An 18608-nucleotide genomic window follows, 5' to 3' on the forward strand; every position below is an offset into this window, starting at 1 on the left:
GGGTTTTGGGCTCAGAAATGGGCGCTAAGTGAGCTGGTTTGGGGGCCCAAAGCAGAAGCCGGTTTGGCCGTTTGTGCGGGGGGGTGGGAGGGCGTTGGGGGCTGCGGGGGAAAGCAGGGGGTGGGCAGGGTGCGTGGACCCTCTCCGGGGAGGGGTCGGGTCTGGTCCTGCTGGACCCCGAAGTGCGGGAGGCCGGCACGCACCAGGCCCAACTCAACGTCTGCGGTGGTCTCTGGGGGGAAGAGGTGGTCTCTGCTTTTCAGACCCCGCACGCCCTCTTCGAGTCCAGCTCTTGCTTGTCGACTGCTTAGAATAGTTATTAACTAATTAGTCGTACAAACTCATTAATGCTTATACAATGTCCAACTATGATATTTAATCCTAATAGCCGAGTTTTGACGGCGATTGGTTTACGACCTTGTCAAAAGCCCAGGCTGTTGTAAATAGCCGGAGCTTGTAAGGAGAAGGAGCTGAAATCAACGGTGCAGAGCGGGAGCTTCAATTAGCCAGAACCGTAGCAAGCAGGAGCTGGAACGAGACGGGATGTCTGCTGTCTGGGGCATGCCTTAGCCAGAGGCAAAATTACCAGCAGCTGTAACGAGCGGGAGCTGCGATTCGCTGCAGTGTCTGTTTGCCGGAGCATCCGTCGGCCAGACTGCACTCCCAGCACGGCTGAAGAGCAGCCGGGCGCAGGCAGGGCTGTCCCCGGCGAGGCGCTCCGAGCGGCAGGGAGGCGAGTTGTCCTTCTGCCAGCGGGGAGTCCGGCCTCTTCCCTCGGGGATTAAATCCACGCCACGCGTGGATCCGCTCTCTTTGCGTGGAGGGTCTCTCCCGGACCCGTTCCCGAGGGCTGAAGTGAGGTGGGGGTCCCCCGGCTCTCCCCGGGGGGCAGGCGGCAGCACGAGGCGGCGGTGTCTCCCCGGTACCCGGCAAAGGGGAGCGAAACCGGCCGGCTGGAGCTCCGGGGGTGCACAGCCCGGCCCCGCACGGCAGAATCCTTCCCTGGGTTTTCACCGTTGGCTGGGTGTGACAAACAGGTTCATTTTGTGCCTCCTCTTTTCCCAGCGTCACCTTCTGCGTCACGTGAAGAAAATCCTGCGCGGTTGACGCCGCTTGCTGCTCAGGTAACGGCACGTGTGGGGCCGGGGGAGCGGGGAGAAACATTGGCGCGTTCAAGGACGCTGCAGGTGCTCCGCGTCAAACCCGGGGAAAAGGCAAATTTGTGCCGGTGCAGAAAAGCTGATGAACAGTTGCCGTGAACAGAGCGCGCGTGCCTCGTTCCTGCATCGGTCCCTGGGTAGTTACGAGCGTTTTCCTTTCAGGGAAAAGAATGAGCTTTCGCCTACGATAAATTAAGAGCTGCCTGTGACCTTCTTTAGGGTCAAGTGTTTCTCTTCTGTTTGTTCGTACTGATTTTACGGGCAGGTTGGAAATAGCCTTTTATTTTTACACGCGTAATTGTAATTTGTAGTACTACGTGGTGTCAGGAGAGTGAATTTTGGAGCACCCAGGTACTACTAGAAACGTAATGAACGAGACACGATGGAAACTGATACTTCAACTTGATTTTTACTTGATTTTTTTTTCATTAGAGTGTTGACGGCATGTTGTCCTGTGGCTCCATCCACATTCTGTTCAGCGGAGTCTTCAATCTAGGACTTTGAAGGAAAAAAGTTGGTCCTTCCAAAACAGGGCTAGTCATTCATAGGATCGAGGCATAGACTTGGCGAGCCGCTTAAGTACGTGATCAGAATTGAAGCCAAATGCCGCTTCGCGTTGCTGCTGTTGGTCTTCGCTTTCATTAGTTTTCCCGCTGCTCCGTCATGGTTGGGAGCTCTGAATCATCCTTTTTTTCGCTCCCTAACGCATTTTTCTCCCCAAGGAGAGGCTACGTTTAAAAGCTACTTAGTTTCCTCACAAATGCATTGGTCAGTAAAATGGAGTTATGATGCTTGGAACCACAAAAATGACACCAGTCTTACAGATCTGGACTATTTCTGAACACGTGTTCATCGCGTGCAGATGTCATCGGGATACGGATCATCTGCACTTCGTGCTCTGACGAGACGATCAGCTGAGACAGGGACGAGCTCCAAAAGGAAAGAAAGGTACAACGTCAAAGTTTTGTTTTGTTGTTGGGTTTTGTGGGGGTTTTTTGTGTTTGTGTGTTTTGGGGTTTTTTTTGTTTGTTTTTTTTTTTTGTTTGGTTGTTTGGTTGGTTGTTTGTTTTTCCTTAAGAGTGCGACGTTGACTGGTGGCAGCCTGCAGAGCTCTCTTGCTGCCTGACCTCTCTTTTCCTTCTCTGTCACTCCTCTTTCTAGGCAAGTGAGTTCTTGCGAAACTAAAGCTGCCAATGAGCCAAAAAAAAGGCACGGTTGTCTAAAACATGCAGAAGCTCTAGTGGCCTGTCTCAACAACCGCACCAAAGACGATGCCAAATACTTTCTCCTCCACTCAGTTGTAGCCTTCACAGAAGAGGAAGCTTTGTGCTCAACGTTGTTTGTTTTTTTTTTTTCCTTTCCTCTCAGCAGAACGTCAACTGCCGTGAAAGTACGAGACAGGTGGAAAGGATCCCTAGTGGTCTGCAAGTACAAGGTAGGCCTGTGACATGTGTCTGCGTTTTTCCTAAGGTGCTCGTAGCACGGACTTTACAGTTAACACGAGGAACGTGGCAGCTCTCCTTCTATATGATTTTTTAACGTGAAATATTTTAACGCAAATACTAAAAATAAAGGAGGTCTGTTCTGGAGCGTGGTACGCCTCTGCAAAGCTTGCTTCCCTCCGTCTGTTTTCTCTTCCTGCAAGCACGGTCTTCTGTTTCTGTGCGCTTGCTAGGAAAGGGTGCTGTGAAAATAATGTTGGACTAGAAGAGGAAAGGAACCGTTTGTAAGAGTTGGGATGTTCGGGAGAAACAGGCTTTGTTTTCACGATAAAAGCTGTATGCTTTTTCAGTCAGTCAGTTTTTAAAATGCCTTACAGGAGCACTCGAACACCTTACTGAGATGCTAGCATCTGTGCTAAAAGCAATCAAGGTCAAAGAAGCGGCGTGGACAACACGGGACAAATCGGTGTCGCTTCGGTGCGCTTTCCAGGCTTTCCCGAGAAGTGGTAGCAGCCTCGTAACTAGCGACAGAGAGTCCTGATGTGGTTTTGGTGAGTTACTGCTTCTATCGCGTCCTTTTTCCTAACCTGCAGCGCGTAATTTTGACTTTGGTTGGAAAGAGATTTTCCAGAATGGAAATCTTTCTCGTTCAAAGGAGTTGCCTTTTACGAACTTCCCATCAGAATGGATCTTCAGAGATGACGTGCTCGGCAGTAGAAGTCATCCGCAAGGAGACTTTTCGCGCTCTCTCTGGAAAAAAAAAAAAAAGGGGTAGGTCGATTTCCTTGCACAGACCCAAGCGCGGCACGTCTTCCGATAGTCGACGTACGGCTGATCTTTGGTTCTCGGGTGTAACGGTCGAGAGATCGTAAAGACGCGTTCCTCCGCACGCTCGGGTACGGCCAACAGCGTTAGCAAACCTGCCAGTCCTTTTTGGTAGCCTGATGTATTGCAGCACCGGGGATTTGATATTCCCCACCGCCTGCCCCTCCCCACCCCCCCCCCAAAAAAAAAGTAAAACCGTATGGGAGATCTCTTATCTCCCTGATTTTTCTATCGTAAACGAAATTTTAAAAAGAAAGTTAAAATTGTATAACTTCCAAACTGACTTGCGTTGTTTAAACTGTAACTGCCAAATAGCTGTAGCGTATAATTTATTAGGTGTGCTTAAGCAGTTAGGTAGTTGCTCTAAACGTTTAAAAAGAGAGGCAACTGATCGGGTTTTTTTCCCGATCTTTTGGCAGAGCGCTCTGAAGTCCTTTATTTCTGCCTCGCTTTCAGTGGCGCGTTTCCCCGGCAGTTGGGTAGCATCGGTCTCGGCGCAGCTGGCCAGGCGTCCCTCCTAGTCATGTGACGCACGCAAAACCCCTGGTCAAACGATAGCTGTGTAGTTTGGAGGTAGATAATTTAACGGTATGAATTCACAGCTACGCAATTTCAATTAACGCAAAAGGAAAATCAGATATTTTTATAGTATAAGCCTTCTCGTTGTACGTCTGTAAGCGTACGCACGCCTTTTTAGCATAAAATGAATTGCTGAGGTTTGTTCTTTCTTTTTCATTTTACTCTTCAAAGTTTTACGCTTCGCTTTCAGCTTTATCGGCCAAGCGAGCGAGATGCGCAGCAGCAGCAGCAGCAGCAGCAGCAGCGCCAGGGCTGGAGCTGTGGCGGCGGATGCGTGAGCGTAGATGCCGATTACGGCGCGCCCTTGTCCTGCAGCCTCACGGGGTTATCTCCCGGCAGCGGTGCTGTAAGGAAGGGACGAGGCGTTTTCCGACACCAGCGAGAGCGTTTACTTCTCTGCGAAGGACGCGTTCAGAATCGCGTCAATTAGTCCTCACGCGGATTTTAAGCGTTCGGATCGCTCGAGCTTTTAAAGGCCGCGTTGTATTTCGAGCTGACCCGTTTGCCTGGCACCCTCCTTTAGCTCGACTGCTGCCCTCTCCCTTGTCCTGACCGAATTCCTCTGCTGCCTTCGGTGCTGTTTTTTTTAACGTGCTGAAATATATCCGTTGGGATTTTTGTTTTTCAGATGCCGCGCTGTAAGCGTCCCGTGGTGCTCAGGAGAGACCCCCGGCCCGGGTTTGCCTGCCGGTCGTTGGGCGTGCTGAGGGTAAGGGGCCGGCTGCCAGCCTGCGGGACGGGGGCTGAGGGGGGGCTGCAAGCGTTTGGGGGGGCCGCCCCTCCTTTATCTTTCTAGCAGAGCCCCCCTTTTTGGCAGGGGTGCGTGCGTACATACGCCAACGGCATTATTAAAGTAACGAGCTGCCGGTTGGGGCCGTTTCCCTCATGTTGTGCCTTTTTGGGGGCTGAATAAAAAGGGGGGGGTTGGGGGCCTGGAGGGGCGATGATGTCATTTGGGGCACCCCAACATCACCGGCGGGCTGATGATGCCGTGGAGGAGCAGGTGAGTGGGGAATGGGGGGTCATGGGGGGTCGTCCCCGTCCCCCCCCCCCCAAAAAAGGGGGTCACAGCCCAAAAGTGCCTGATAATTCCTGGGGGGGTTCAAAAATTTTTAAAAACTCTAAATCTATCTGTGAGGCCTCGAAATAGAGAAAAATCTCTCCTTGTTCTATATATTGAAAAATAATATTCCTTTATATGTATACAAGGATTTCAAAATAGGAACCTATATCTGCCCTATTATCTAAAGGATTTTAGAGCATAAAAAAATTCGGAAGACGTATATAGGGTTTTAAAATACAAAAAGAACTCCCGTCTATATAAATTAAAAAAGAAAGCACTTCCAAATGCAAAAGGGATGATATATTTTATGTATGAAGGAATTGAAAATAGAAAAAAGTCTGAATAGATACCGCTGTCTACACTTACTACGCGTTACATAGAGAGCCTAAATAGGCATTATATGTAATCTAAGAGATGATCTATAAGTGCAAATAGAAATCTAAGTCTATAAAGAGATAAGTGTAAATATACGTAAGTGTAAATAGAGAAGTCTATAAAGACATTTAAGTGTCAAAATACGTAAGTCGACAGATATCTAGTCTGAGCAGGTATTATATATGAGTGGGAAATAGGGGGCTATAAGTGAAACATAAATACATTCACTAAATATATAGAGAGAGAGGTATGTGTAAATACGTTAAGCGTAAACGTCTATGATAGATAAGGTTTTTAAAATGCAAAGAAACCCTGTTTCTAGAAAGGATTTAAAAACTCTTCACCCCCCCGAAACACCTCTCTGTTGAAGATCCGAAAGCGCTTTCAAAAGCTGCCTCTTCCCTGTTCTCTTTTTCCGTCTTTTCCCATCCTGATTGGGGGCCGGTCCCCCCAACAGGGACTTTCCCCTGCAGGGCCGTGCACACAGAGCGGGACCTGCCGCCGTGGCCTAAAAACACCACAAAAACCCTAATTCGGGGCCTGCAAGGGGTGGGGAAAAAGAAAACCCGCAATTTGGGGGGGAAAAATACCCAACTTGGAGCTCCCGGGAAAGCCAAATCCACCAGGATTTGGGCAGCCGGAAAGCAAAAAAACCCCCATTTTCATGCACAAAACGAAAAAGCAAAAATCACCAAGTTTTGTTGTGAAAAAGCGTTGAAAAACCTCCAAGTGGAATATTTTGGAAAAGGAAAAAACCCCAGCTTTGATATTATACAAAAGCAAAAAAAACCCCGATTTGGGGAAGCTTTGGGGTGAAACACCAGCCATTTGAGGGGCCCGGACCCCTGGGGTGCTGCCTGCCCCGCCAACCTGCCCGTTGCCCCCCGCCCAAACTCTGACACCCCCCTCCCGCTCCCCCGCCCCCCACTCCCACCCCGCTCTCCCTCCTCCTGCGTTTTGGGTTTGTGCTGAGAACGGCGTCGGTGACGCGGGGCTGCGTGAGTTCCCGCTGCGCAGCGCTTGCACGGCGCCGGGGGCTGTGCTGCTCCTCGCCCCGCCCTGCCGGCGAGCGGGCTGGGGGTGCGCGAGGGCCTGGGAGGGGGCACCGCTGGGAGAGCTGACCCCGGCGGACCCAGGGGGTGTTCCAGGCCCTATGACGTCAGGAAATAAAACTCGGGGGGGAGGTCGGCGGGGGGGCCGCTGCTGGGCTGCGGCTGGCTGGGCGGGCATCGGGCGGTTGGCGGCGAGCCCTTGCTTTCGTTTGTACCGCTTGTCTGTCTGGGGTTTTTCTCTCTGTTGTTTGGGGTTTTTTTTTTCCCCCCCTTTCCCTCACGAGTGGAGTGTTTTCACTTTTGCCCTTCCAATTCTCTCCCCCCTCCCGCTGAGGGGGCAGCGAGGGAGCGGTTGTGTGGTGCTGAGTTGCCGGCTGGGATTCAACCCCGGCACAAGGTGAGTGGCAAGCCCTGCCTGGCTAAACGCTTTAGGCTCCCCGCGTTATTCCTGCCATCTGGCGAGGCCCTCCTTGTTCTTTCCTGCTGCTTTCAAGTGCCTTGTGCCCCAGCAGCAGGCTGGGAAGGAGGGTTGTGGCAGGAGCGGCGGCACCCCGTGACTCCTTCTCGGGCTGTGAGCTTCGCCCCGCGTGTGGGCTGCCGAGGATCGTGGGCTCTGCAGGGGCCACAGGCAGCCCGCAGAGCTTGAGGCCGAGCCGTTCCTTTCCCCCTGTGAGCATCTGGGGAGGGGGACTGGGGGGGCTGCGGACCCCCGAGGGGGCCGAGGAGTGGGGCTGTGCATCCCGGGGGGGCCGGGGAGTGGGGCCGGGGGGGGCTGCGAGCCCTAGGGGGTCGGGGAGAGGGGCTGGAGGACTTCCGGACCATAGAGACCAGACCAGTCCAGACCAGAGAGTATAGCTGGAGGACTCCCGGACCATAGAGATGGCGGACTCCCAGACCAGAGAGTACGCCTGGAGGACTTCCGGACCATAGAGACGGAGGTTCAGATGCATAGAATGTACCCGGGGGACTGCCGCACCATAGAGGAAAATGTCCGGCCTAGAGAGTACAGCTGGAGGACTTCTGGACCATCGAGACGGTCGTCCGGAGCGGAGAGTGCACGTGGGGAACTTCCGGACCACAGAGAGCCAAGTCCGGCCTAGAGAGTACCCCTGGAGGACTGCCGGACCATAGAGAGCAAAGTCCGGCCTAGAGAGTACCCCTGGACCGTAGAGAGCAAAGTCCGGCCTAGAGAGTACCCCTGGAGGACTGCCGGACCATAGAGAGCAAAGTCCGGCCTAGAGAGTACCCCTGGAGGACTGCCGGACCATAGAGACGGGAGCTGGACCAGAGAGAACCCCTGGAGGACTGCCGGACCATGGAGAGCAAAGTCCGGCCTAGAGAGTACCCCTGGAGGACTCCCGGACCATCGAGATCAAGGTCCCCCAAGAGCTGGGGAGTGGGGCTGTGGGTCCTGGCGGGACTTGAGAGTGGGGCTCCCAGGGGGCTGGAAAATGGTGTGGTCGGGTGCTGTGAGCTCCGGGGGTCCTGGGGCTGAGAAGTGCTTGCAAACGCTGGGGAGGGGCTGCGAGCCGTGCGCATGCGCGGTCCCCGGGCGCCGTGCGCATGCGCGGTCCCCGGGCGCCGTGCGCATGCGCGGTCCCCGGGCGCCGTGCGCATGCGCGGTCCCCGAGCTCCGACTACAACTCCCGGCGTGCCTCGCGCGGGCGGTCCGGTGGAGCCGCGCGCTGATTGGTTGCGGACGGTATTTCAACGGGGCGCCGTGTGCATGCGCGATCCCGGGGCGCCGTGCGCATGCGCGATCCCGGGGCGCCGTGCGCATGCGCGGTCCCCGGGCGCCGTGCGCATGCGCGGTCCCAGAGCTCCGACTACAACTCCCGGCGTGCCTCGCGCGGGCGGTCCGGTGGAGCCGCGCGCTGATTGGTTGCGGACGGTATTTCAACGGGGCGCCGTGCGCATGCGCGGTCCCGGGGCGCCGACTACAACTCCCGGCGTGCCTCGCGCGGGCGGTCCGGTGGAGCCGCGCGCTGATTGGTTGCGGACGGTATTTCAACGGGGCGCGCGGCGGGCTTTGCACCGAGGCGGCGGCGCAGCGTGAGTGTGAGGAGCCGCGGGCCCGGGGAGCCGGGCTGTGGCGGCGGGGGGGGGGGCGGTTCTGCAGGCTCCGGGGACGGGGGCTGGGGGGGCTCCAGGCGGGGGAGGGCCTGTGAGCATCTGGGGAGTGGGGAGTTGGGGGGGGGCTGCGTGCCCTAGGGGGGCCGCGCAGTGGGCCGGGCCGGGGCGGGGCGGGGGGGGGGGCGGGCCGGCGGGCGGGAGGGGGGGGGCGCTTTGTGCAAACAGATCCTCCCTGCGAGTCCCCACTGTCGCCCCGTGGGGCCGGGGACCGCCCAGCCCTCCCTGCAGGCAGACTGGGGGCTTCGCGGGCCGAGTCGAGGGAGGAGCTGCTGGAGAGAGGGCTTAGAAACGCCCTTCTGCCCCGGAAACTGCTGGAGCGTTTGAAGGGGAGGGACAGGTCCACCCCAGGGCTGTTCCAGGAGCAAAAGCTGGTCCCAGCCAGCTCGCCTCTGCTCCCCCGGCACCGGGATCGGACCTTTCAGCCCCGTTTCTGCCCGAAGCATCACGCAAGCGCTTGCCCTCCCCGGGGGCACCTTTGGGACTTGAGAAGAGGCGCAGCAGCTGGGGTTTTGGGCTCAGAAATGGGCGCTAAGTGAGCTGGTTTGGGGGCCCAAAGCAGAAGCCGGTTTGGCCGTTTGTGCGGGGGGGTGGGAGGGCGTTGGGGGCTGCGGGGGAAAGCAGGGGGTGGGCAGGGTGCGTGGACCCTCTCCGGGGAGGGGTCGGGTCTGGTCCTGCTGGACCCCGAAGTGCGGGAGGCCGGCACGCACCAGGCCCAACTCAACGTCTGCGGTGGTCTCTGGGGGGAAGAGGTGGTCTCTGCTTTTCAGACCCCGCACGCCCTCTTCGAGTCCAGCTCTTGCTTGTCGACTGCTTAGAATAGTTATTAACTAATTAGTCGTACAAACTCATTAATGCTTATACAATGTCCAACTATGATATTTAATCCTAATAGCCGAGTTTTGACGGCGATTGGTTTACGACCTTGTCAAAAGCCCAGGCTGTTGTAAATAGCCGGAGCTTGTAAGGAGAAGGAGCTGAAATCAACGGTGCAGAGCGGGAGCTTCAATTAGCCAGAACCGTAGCAAGCAGGAGCTGGAACGAGACGGGATGTCTGCTGTCTGGGGCATGCCTTAGCCAGAGGCAAAATTACCAGCAGCTGTAACGAGCGGGAGCTGCGATTCGCTGCAGTGTCTGTTTGCCGGAGCATCCGTCGGCCAGACTGCACTCCCAGCACGGCTGAAGAGCAGCCGGGCGCAGGCAGGGCTGTCCCCGGCGAGGCGCTCCGAGCGGCAGGGAGGCGAGTTGTCCTTCTGCCAGCGGGGAGTCCGGCCTCTTCCCTCGGGGATTAAATCCACGCCACGCGTGGATCCGCTCTCTTTGCGTGGAGGGTCTCTCCCGGACCCGTTCCCGAGGGCTGAAGTGAGGTGGGGGTCCCCCGGCTCTCCCCGGGGGGCAGGCGGCAGCACGAGGCGGCGGTGTCTCCCCGGTACCCGGCAAAGGGGAGCGAAACCGGCCGGCTGGAGCTCCGGGGGTGCACAGCCCGGCCCCGCACGGCAGAATCCTTCCCTGGGTTTTCACCGTTGGCTGGGTGTGACAAACAGGTTCATTTTGTGCCTCCTCTTTTCCCAGCGTCACCTTCTGCGTCACGTGAAGAAAATCCTGCGCGGTTGACGCCGCTTGCTGCTCAGGTAACGGCACGTGTGGGGCCGGGGGAGCGGGGAGAAACATTGGCGCGTTCAAGGACGCTGCAGGTGCTCCGCGTCAAACCCGGGGAAAAGGCAAATTTGTGCCGGTGCAGAAAAGCTGATGAACAGTTGCCGTGAACAGAGCGCGCGTGCCTCGTTCCTGCATCGGTCCCTGGGTAGTTACGAGCGTTTTCCTTTCAGGGAAAAGAATGAGCTTTCGCCTACGATAAATTAAGAGCTGCCTGTGACCTTCTTTAGGGTCAAGTGTTTCTCTTCTGTTTGTTCGTACTGATTTTACGGGCAGGTTGGAAATAGCCTTTTATTTTTACACGCGTAATTGTAATTTGTAGTACTACGTGGTGTCAGGAGAGTGAATTTTGGAGCACCCAGGTACTACTAGAAACGTAATGAACGAGACACGATGGAAACTGATACTTCAACTTGATTTTTACTTGATTTTTTTTTCATTAGAGTGTTGACGGCATGTTGTCCTGTGGCTCCATCCACATTCTGTTCAGCGGAGTCTTCAATCTAGGACTTTGAAGGAAAAAAGTTGGTCCTTCCAAAACAGGGCTAGTCATTCATAGGATCGAGGCATAGACTTGGCGAGCCGCTTAAGTACGTGATCAGAATTGAAGCCAAATGCCGCTTCGCGTTGCTGCTGTTGGTCTTCGCTTTCATTAGTTTTCCCGCTGCTCCGTCATGGTTGGGAGCTCTGAATCATCCTTTTTTTCGCTCCCTAACGCATTTTTCTCCCCAAGGAGAGGCTACGTTTAAAAGCTACTTAGTTTCCTCACAAATGCATTGGTCAGTAAAATGGAGTTATGATGCTTGGAACCACAAAAATGACACCAGTCTTACAGATCTGGACTATTTCTGAACACGTGTTCATCGCGTGCAGATGTCATCGGGATACGGATCATCTGCACTTCGTGCTCTGACGAGACGATCAGCTGAGACAGGGACGAGCTCCAAAAGGAAAGAAAGGTACAACGTCAAAGTTTTGTTTTGTTGTTGGGTTTTGTGGGGGTTTTTTGTGTTTGTGTGTTTTGGGGTTTTTTTTGTTTGTTTTTTTTTTTTGTTTGGTTGTTTGGTTGGTTGTTTGTTTTTCCTTAAGAGTGCGACGTTGACTGGTGGCAGCCTGCAGAGCTCTCTTGCTGCCTGACCTCTCTTTTCCTTCTCTGTCACTCCTCTTTCTAGGCAAGTGAGTTCTTGCGAAACTAAAGCTGCCAATGAGCCAAAAAAAAGGCACGGTTGTCTAAAACATGCAGAAGCTCTAGTGGCCTGTCTCAACAACCGCACCAAAGACGATGCCAAATACTTTCTCCTCCACTCAGTTGTAGCCTTCACAGAAGAGGAAGCTTTGTGCTCAACGTTGTTTGTTTTTTTTTTTTCCTTTCCTCTCAGCAGAACGTCAACTGCCGTGAAAGTACGAGACAGGTGGAAAGGATCCCTAGTGGTCTGCAAGTACAAGGTAGGCCTGTGACATGTGTCTGCGTTTTTCCTAAGGTGCTCGTAGCACGGACTTTACAGTTAACACGAGGAACGTGGCAGCTCTCCTTCTATATGATTTTTTAACGTGAAATATTTTAACGCAAATACTAAAAATAAAGGAGGTCTGTTCTGGAGCGTGGTACGCCTCTGCAAAGCTTGCTTCCCTCCGTCTGTTTTCTCTTCCTGCAAGCACGGTCTTCTGTTTCTGTGCGCTTGCTAGGAAAGGGTGCTGTGAAAATAATGTTGGACTAGAAGAGGAAAGGAACCGTTTGTAAGAGTTGGGATGTTCGGGAGAAACAGGCTTTGTTTTCACGATAAAAGCTGTATGCTTTTTCAGTCAGTCAGTTTTTAAAATGCCTTACAGGAGCACTCGAACACCTTACTGAGATGCTAGCATCTGTGCTAAAAGCAATCAAGGTCAAAGAAGCGGCGTGGACAACACGGGACAAATCGGTGTCGCTTCGGTGCGCTTTCCAGGCTTTCCCGAGAAGTGGTAGCAGCCTCGTAACTAGCGACAGAGAGTCCTGATGTGGTTTTGGTGAGTTACTGCTTCTATCGCGTCCTTTTTCCTAACCTGCAGCGCGTAATTTTGACTTTGGTTGGAAAGAGATTTTCCAGAATGGAAATCTTTCTCGTTCAAAGGAGTTGCCTTTTACGAACTTCCCATCAGAATGGATCTTCAGAGATGACGTGCTCGGCAGTAGAAGTCATCCGCAAGGAGACTTTTCGCGCTCTCTCTGGAAAAAAAAAAAAAAGGGGTAGGTCGATTTCCTTGCACAGACCCAAGCGCGGCACGTCTTCCGATAGTCGACGTACGGCTGATCTTTGGTTCTCGGGTGTAACGGTCGAGAGATCGTAAAGACGCGTTCCTCCGCACGCTCGGGTACGGCCAACAGCGTTAGCAAACCTGCCAGTCCTTTTTGGTAGCCTGATGTATTGCAGCACCGGGGATTTGATATTCCCCACCGCCTGCCCCTCCCCACCCCCCCCCCAAAAAAAAAGTAAAACCGTATGGGAGATCTCTTATCTCCCTGATTTTTCTATCGTAAACGAAATTTTAAAAAGAAAGTTAAAATTGTATAACTTCCAAACTGACTTGCGTTGTTTAAACTGTAACTGCCAAATAGCTGTAGCGTATAATTTATTAGGTGTGCTTAAGCAGTTAGGTAGTTGCTCTAAACGTTTAAAAAGAGAGGCAACTGATCGGGTTTTTTTCCCGATCTTTTGGCAGAGCGCTCTGAAGTCCTTTATTTCTGCCTCGCTTTCAGTGGCGCGTTTCCCCGGCAGTTGGGTAGCATCGGTCTCGGCGCAGCTGGCCAGGCGTCCCTCCTAGTCATGTGACGCACGCAAAACCCCTGGTCAAACGATAGCTGTGTAGTTTGGAGGTAGATAATTTAACGGTATGAATTCACAGCTACGCAATTTCAATTAACGCAAAAGGAAAATCAGATATTTTTATAGTATAAGCCTTCTCGTTGTACGTCTGTAAGCGTACGCACGCCTTTTTAGCATAAAATGAATTGCTGAGGTTTGTTCTTTCTTTTTCATTTTACTCTTCAAAGTTTTACGCTTCGCTTTCAGCTTTATCGGCCAAGCGAGCGAGATGCGCAGCAGCAGCAGCAGCAGCAGCAGCAGCGCCAGGGCTGGAGCTGTGGCGGCGGATGCGTGAGCGTAGATGCCGATTACGGCGCGCCCTTGTCCTGCAGCCTCACGGGGTTATCTCCCGGCAGCGGTGCTGTAAGGAAGGGACGAGGCGTTTTCCGACACCAGCGAGAGCGTTTACTTCTCTGCGAAGGACGCGTTCAGAATCGCGTCAATTAGTCCTCACGCGGATTTTAAGCGTTCGGATCGCTCGAGCTTTTAAAGGCCGCGTTGTATTTCGAGCTGACCCGTTTGCCTGGCACCCTCCTTTAGCTCGACTGCTGCCCTCTCCCTTGTCCTGACCGAATTCCTCTGCTGCCTTCGGTGCTGTTTTTTTTAACGTGCTGAAATATATCCGTTGGGATTTTTGTTTTTCAGATGCCGCGCTGTAAGCGTCCCGTGGTGCTCAGGAGAGACCCCCGGCCCGGGTTTGCCTGCCGGTCGTTGGGCGTGCTGAGGGTAAGGGGCCGGCTGCCAGCCTGCGGGACGGGGGCTGAGGGGGGGCTGCAAGCGTTTGGGGGGGCCGCCCCTCCTTTATCTTTCTAGCAGAGCCCCCCTTTTTGGCAGGGGTGCGTGCGTACATACGCCAACGGCATTATTAAAGTAACGAGCTGCCGGTTGGGGCCGTTTCCCTCATGTTGTGCCTTTTTGGGGGCTGAATAAAAAGGGGGGGGTTGGGGGCCTGGAGGGGCGATGATGTCATTTGGGGCACCCCAACATCACCGGCGGGCTGATGATGCCGTGGAGGAGCAGGTGAGTGGGGAATGGGGGGTCATGGGGGGTCGTCCCCGCCCCCCCCCCCCCAAAAAAGGGGGTCACAGCCCAAAAGTGCCTGATAATTCCTGGGGGGGTTCAAAAATTTTTAAAAACTCTAAATCTATCTGTGAGGCCTCGAAATAGAGAAAAATCTCTCCTTGTTCTATATATTGAAAAATAATATTCCTTTATATGTATACAAGGATTTCAAAATAGGAACCTATATCTGCCCTATTATCTAAAGGATTTTAGAGCATAAAAAAATTCGGAAGACGTATATAGGGTTTTAAAATACAAAAAGAACTCCCGTCTATATAAATTAAAAAAGAAAGCACTTCCAAATGCAAAAGGGATGATATATTTTATGTATGAAGGAATTGAAAATAGAAAAAAGTCTGAATAGATACCGCTGTCTACACTTACTACGCGTTACATAGAGAGCCTAAATAGGCATTATATGTAATCTAAGAGATGATCTATAAGTGCAAATAGAAATCTAAGTCTATAAAGAGATAAGTGTAAATATACGTAAGTGTAAATAGAGAAGTCTATAAAGACATTTAAGTGTCAAAATACGTAAGTCGACAGATATCTAGTCTGAGCAGGTATTATATATGAGTGGGAAATAGGGGGCTATAAGTGAAACATAAATACATTCACTAAATATATAGAGAGAGAGGTATGTGTAAATACGTTAAGCGTAAACGTCTATGATAGATAAGGTTTTTAAAATGCAAAGAAACCCTGTTTCTAGAAAGGATTTAAAAACTCTTCACCCCCCCGAAACACCTCTCTGTTGAAGATCCGAAAGCGCTTTCAAAAGCTGCCTCTTCCCTGTTCTCTTTTTCCGTCTTTTCCCATCCTGATTGGGGGCCGGTCCCCCCAACAGGGACTTTCCCCTGCAGGGCCGTGCACACAGAGCGGGACCTGCCGCCGTGGCCTAAAAACACCACAAAAACCCTAATTCGGGGCCTGCAAGGGGTGGGGAAAAAGAAAACCCGCAATTTGGGGGGGAAAAATACCCAACTTGGAGCTCCCGGGAAAGCCAAATCCACCAGGATTTGGGCAGCCGGAAAGCAAAAAAACCCCCATTTTCATGCACAAAACGAAAAAGCAAAAATCACCAAGTTTTGTTGTGAAAAAGCGTTGAAAAACCTCCAAGTGGAATATTTTGGAAAAGGAAAAAACCCCAGCTTTGATATTATACAAAAGCAAAAAAAACCCCGATTTGGGGAAGCTTTGGGGTGAAACACCAGCCATTTGAGGGGCCCGGACCCCTGGGGTGCTGCCTGCCCCGCCAACCTGCCCGTTGCCCCCCGCCCAAACTCTGACACCCCCCTCCCGCTCCCCCGCCCCCCACTCCCACCCCGCTCTCCCTCCTCCTGCGTTTTGGGTTTGTGCTGAGAACGGCGTCGGTGACGTGGGGCTGCGTGAGTTCCCGCTGCGCAGCGCTTGCACGGCGCCGGGGGCTGTGCTGCTCCTCGCCCCGCCCTGCCGGCGAGCGGGCTGGGGGTGCGCGAGGGCCTGGGAGGGGGCACCGCTGGGAGAGCTGACCCCGGCGGACCCAGGGGGTGTTCCAGGCCCTATGACGTCAGGAAATAAAACTCGGGGGGGAGGTCGGCGGGGGGGCCGCTGCTGGGCTGCGGCTGGCTGGGCGGGCATCGGGCGGTTGGCGGCGAGCCCTTGCTTTCGTTTGTACCGCTTGTCTGTCTGGGGTTTTTCTCTCTGTTGTTTGGGGTTTTTTTTTTCCCCCCCTTTCCCTCACGAGTGGAGTGTTTTCACTTTTGCCCTTCCAATTCTCTCCCCCCTCCCGCTGAGGGGGCAGCGAGGGAGCGGTTGTGTGGTGCTGAGTTGCCGGCTGGGATTCAACCCCGGCACAAGGTGAGTGGCAAGCCCTGCCTGGCTAAACGCTTTAGGCTCCCCGCGTTATTCCTGCCATCTGGCGAGGCCCTCCTTGTTCTTTCCTGCTGCTTTCAAGTGCCTTGTGCCCCAGCAGCAGGCTGGGAAGGAGGGTTGTGGCAGGAGCGGCGGCACCCCGTGACTCCTTCTCGGGCTGTGAGCTTCGCCCCGCGTGTGGGCTGCCGAGGATCGTGGGCTCTGCAGGGGCCACAGGCAGCCCGCAGAGCTTGAGGCCGAGCCGTTCCTTTCCCCCTGTGAGCATCTGGGGAGGGGGACTGGGGGGGCTGCGGACCCCCGAGGGGGCCGAGGAGTGGGGCTGTGCATCCCGGGGGGGCCGGGGAGTGGGGCCGGGGGGGGCTGCGAGCCCTAGGGGGTCGGGGAGAGGGGCTGGAGGACTTCCGGACCATAGAGACCAGACCAGTCCAGACCAGAGAGTATAGCTGGAGGACTCCCGGACCATAGAGATGGCGGACTCCCAGACCAGAGAGTACGCCTGGAGGACTTCCGGACCATAGAGACGGAGGTTCAGATGCATAGAATGTACCCGGGGGACTGCCGCACCATAGAGGAAAATGTCCGGCCTAGAGAGTACAGCTGGAGGACTTCTGGACCATCGAGACGGTCGTCCGGAGCGGAGAGTGCACGTGGGGAACTTCCGGACCACAGAGAGCCAAGTCCGGCCTAGAGAGTACCCCTGGAGGACTGCCGGACCATAGAGAGCAAAGTCCGGCCTAGAGAGTACCCCTGGACCGTAGAGAGCAAAGTCCGGCCTAGAGAGTACCCCTGGAGGACTGCCGGACCATAGAGAGCAAAGTCCGGCCTAGAGAGTACCCCTGGAGGACTGCCGGACCATAGAGACGGGAGCTGGACCAGAGAGAACCCCTGGAGGACTGCCGGACCATGGAGAGCAAAGTCCGGCCTAGAGAGTACCCCTGGAGGACTCCCGGACCATCGAGATCAAGGTCCCCCAAGAGCTGGGGAGTGGGGCTGTGGGTCCTGGCGGGACTTGAGAGTGGGGCTCCCAGGGGGCTGGAAAATGGTGTGGTCGGGTGCTGTGAGCTCCGGGGGTCCTGGGGCTGAGAAGTGCTTGCAAACGCTGGGGAGGGGCTGCGAGCCGTGCGCATGCGCGGTCCCCGGGCGCCGTGCGCATGCGCGGTCCCCGGGCGCCGTGCGCATGCGCGGTCCCCGGGCGCCGTGCGCATGCGCGGTCCCCGAGCTCCGACTACAACTCCCGGCGTGCCTCGCGCGGGCGGTCCGGTGGAGCCGCGCGCTGATTGGTTGCGGACGGTATTTCAACGGGGCGCCGTGTGCATGCGCGATCCCGGGGCGCCGTGCGCATGCGCGATCCCGGGGCGCCGTGCGCATGCGCGGTCCCCGGGCGCCGTGCGCATGCGCGGTCCCAGAGCTCCGACTACAACTCCCGGCGTGCCTCGCGCGGGCGGTCCGGTGGAGCCGCGCGCTGATTGGTTGCGGACGGTATTTCAACGGGGCGCCGTGCGCATGCGCGGTCCCGGGGCGCCGACTACAACTCCCGGCGTGCCTCGCGCGGGCGGTCCGGTGGAGCCGCGCGCTGATTGGTTGCGGACGGTATTTCAATGGGGCGCGCGGCGGGCTTTGCACCGAGGCGGCGGCGCAGCGTGAGTGTGAGGAGCCGCGGGCCCGGGGAGCCGGGCTGTGGCGGCGGGGGGGGGGGCGGTTCTGCAGGCTCCGGGGACGGGGGCTGGGGGGGCTCCAGGCGGGGGAGGGCCTGTGAGCATCTGGGGAGTGGGGAGTTGGGGGGGGGCTGCGTGCCCTAGGGGGGCCGCGCAGTGGGCCGGGCCGGGGCGGGGCGGGGGGGGGGGCGGGCCGGCGGGCGGGAGGGGGGGGGCGCTTTGTGCAAACAGATCCTCCCTGCGAGTCCCCACTGTCGCCCCGTGGGGCCGGGGACCGCCCAGCCCTCCCTGCAGGCAGACTGGGGGCTTCGCGGGCCGAGTCGAGGGAGGAGCTGCTGGAGAGAGGGCTTAGAAACGCCCTTCTGCCCCGGAAACTGCTGGAGCGTTTGAAGGGGAGGGACAGGTCCACCCCAGGGCTGTTCCAGGAGCAAAAGCTGGTCCCAGCCAGCTCGCCTCTGCTCCCCCGGCACCGGGATCGGACCTTTCAGCCCCGTTTCTGCCCGAAGCATCACGCAAGCGCTTGCCCTCCCCGGGGGCACCTTTGGGACTTGAGAAGAGGCGCAGCAGCTGGGGTTTTGGGCTCAGAAATGGGCGCTAAGTGAGCTGGTTTGGGGGCCCAAAGCAGAAGCCGGTTTGGCCGTTTGTGCGGGGGGGTGGGAGGGCGTTGGGGGCTGCGGGGGAAAGCAGGGGGTGGGCAGGGTGCGTGGACCCTCTCCGGGGAGGGGTCGGGTCTGGTCCTGCTGGACCCCGAAGTGCGGGAGGCCGGCACGCACCAGGCCCAACTCAACGTCTGCGGTGGTCTCTGGGGGGAAGAGGTGGTCTCTGCTTTTCAGACCCCGCACGCCCTCTTCGAGTCCAGCTCTTGCTTGTCGACTGCTTAGAATAGTTATTAACTAATTAGTCGTACAAACT

At 55.7% G+C, this 18608-nt stretch overlaps 2 long non-coding RNA genes across 3 annotated transcripts; both read left to right on the plus strand.

The window, feature by feature from the left end:
- Positions 1-1346: 1346 nt before the first annotated feature.
- On the plus strand, positions 1347-4891 carry LOC142077466 (uncharacterized). The gene is made up of 5 exons (XR_012671842.1): positions 1347-2108; positions 2532-2595; positions 2980-3153; positions 3258-3373; positions 4635-4891. It is a non-coding gene; the product is annotated as an uncharacterized LOC142077466 (long non-coding RNA).
- Positions 4892-10016: 5125 nt separating this feature from the next.
- On the plus strand, positions 10017-12739 carry LOC142077465 (uncharacterized). 2 transcript variants are annotated; one of them, XR_012671841.1, is made up of 5 exons: positions 10017-10257; positions 10726-11241; positions 11665-11728; positions 12113-12286; positions 12391-12739. It is a non-coding gene; the product is annotated as an uncharacterized LOC142077465 (long non-coding RNA). The 2 variants fall into 2 exon arrangements; XR_012671840.1 differs by lacking the exon at positions 10017-10257 and having other exon boundaries at positions 10480-11241.
- Positions 12740-18608: the final 5869 nt, after the last annotated feature.

This window comes from Calonectris borealis, unplaced genomic scaffold (assembly GCF_964195595.1).
Source record: "Calonectris borealis unplaced genomic scaffold, bCalBor7.hap1.2 HAP1_SCAFFOLD_263, whole genome shotgun sequence".
NCBI lineage: Eukaryota > Metazoa > Chordata > Aves > Procellariiformes > Procellariidae > Calonectris > Calonectris borealis.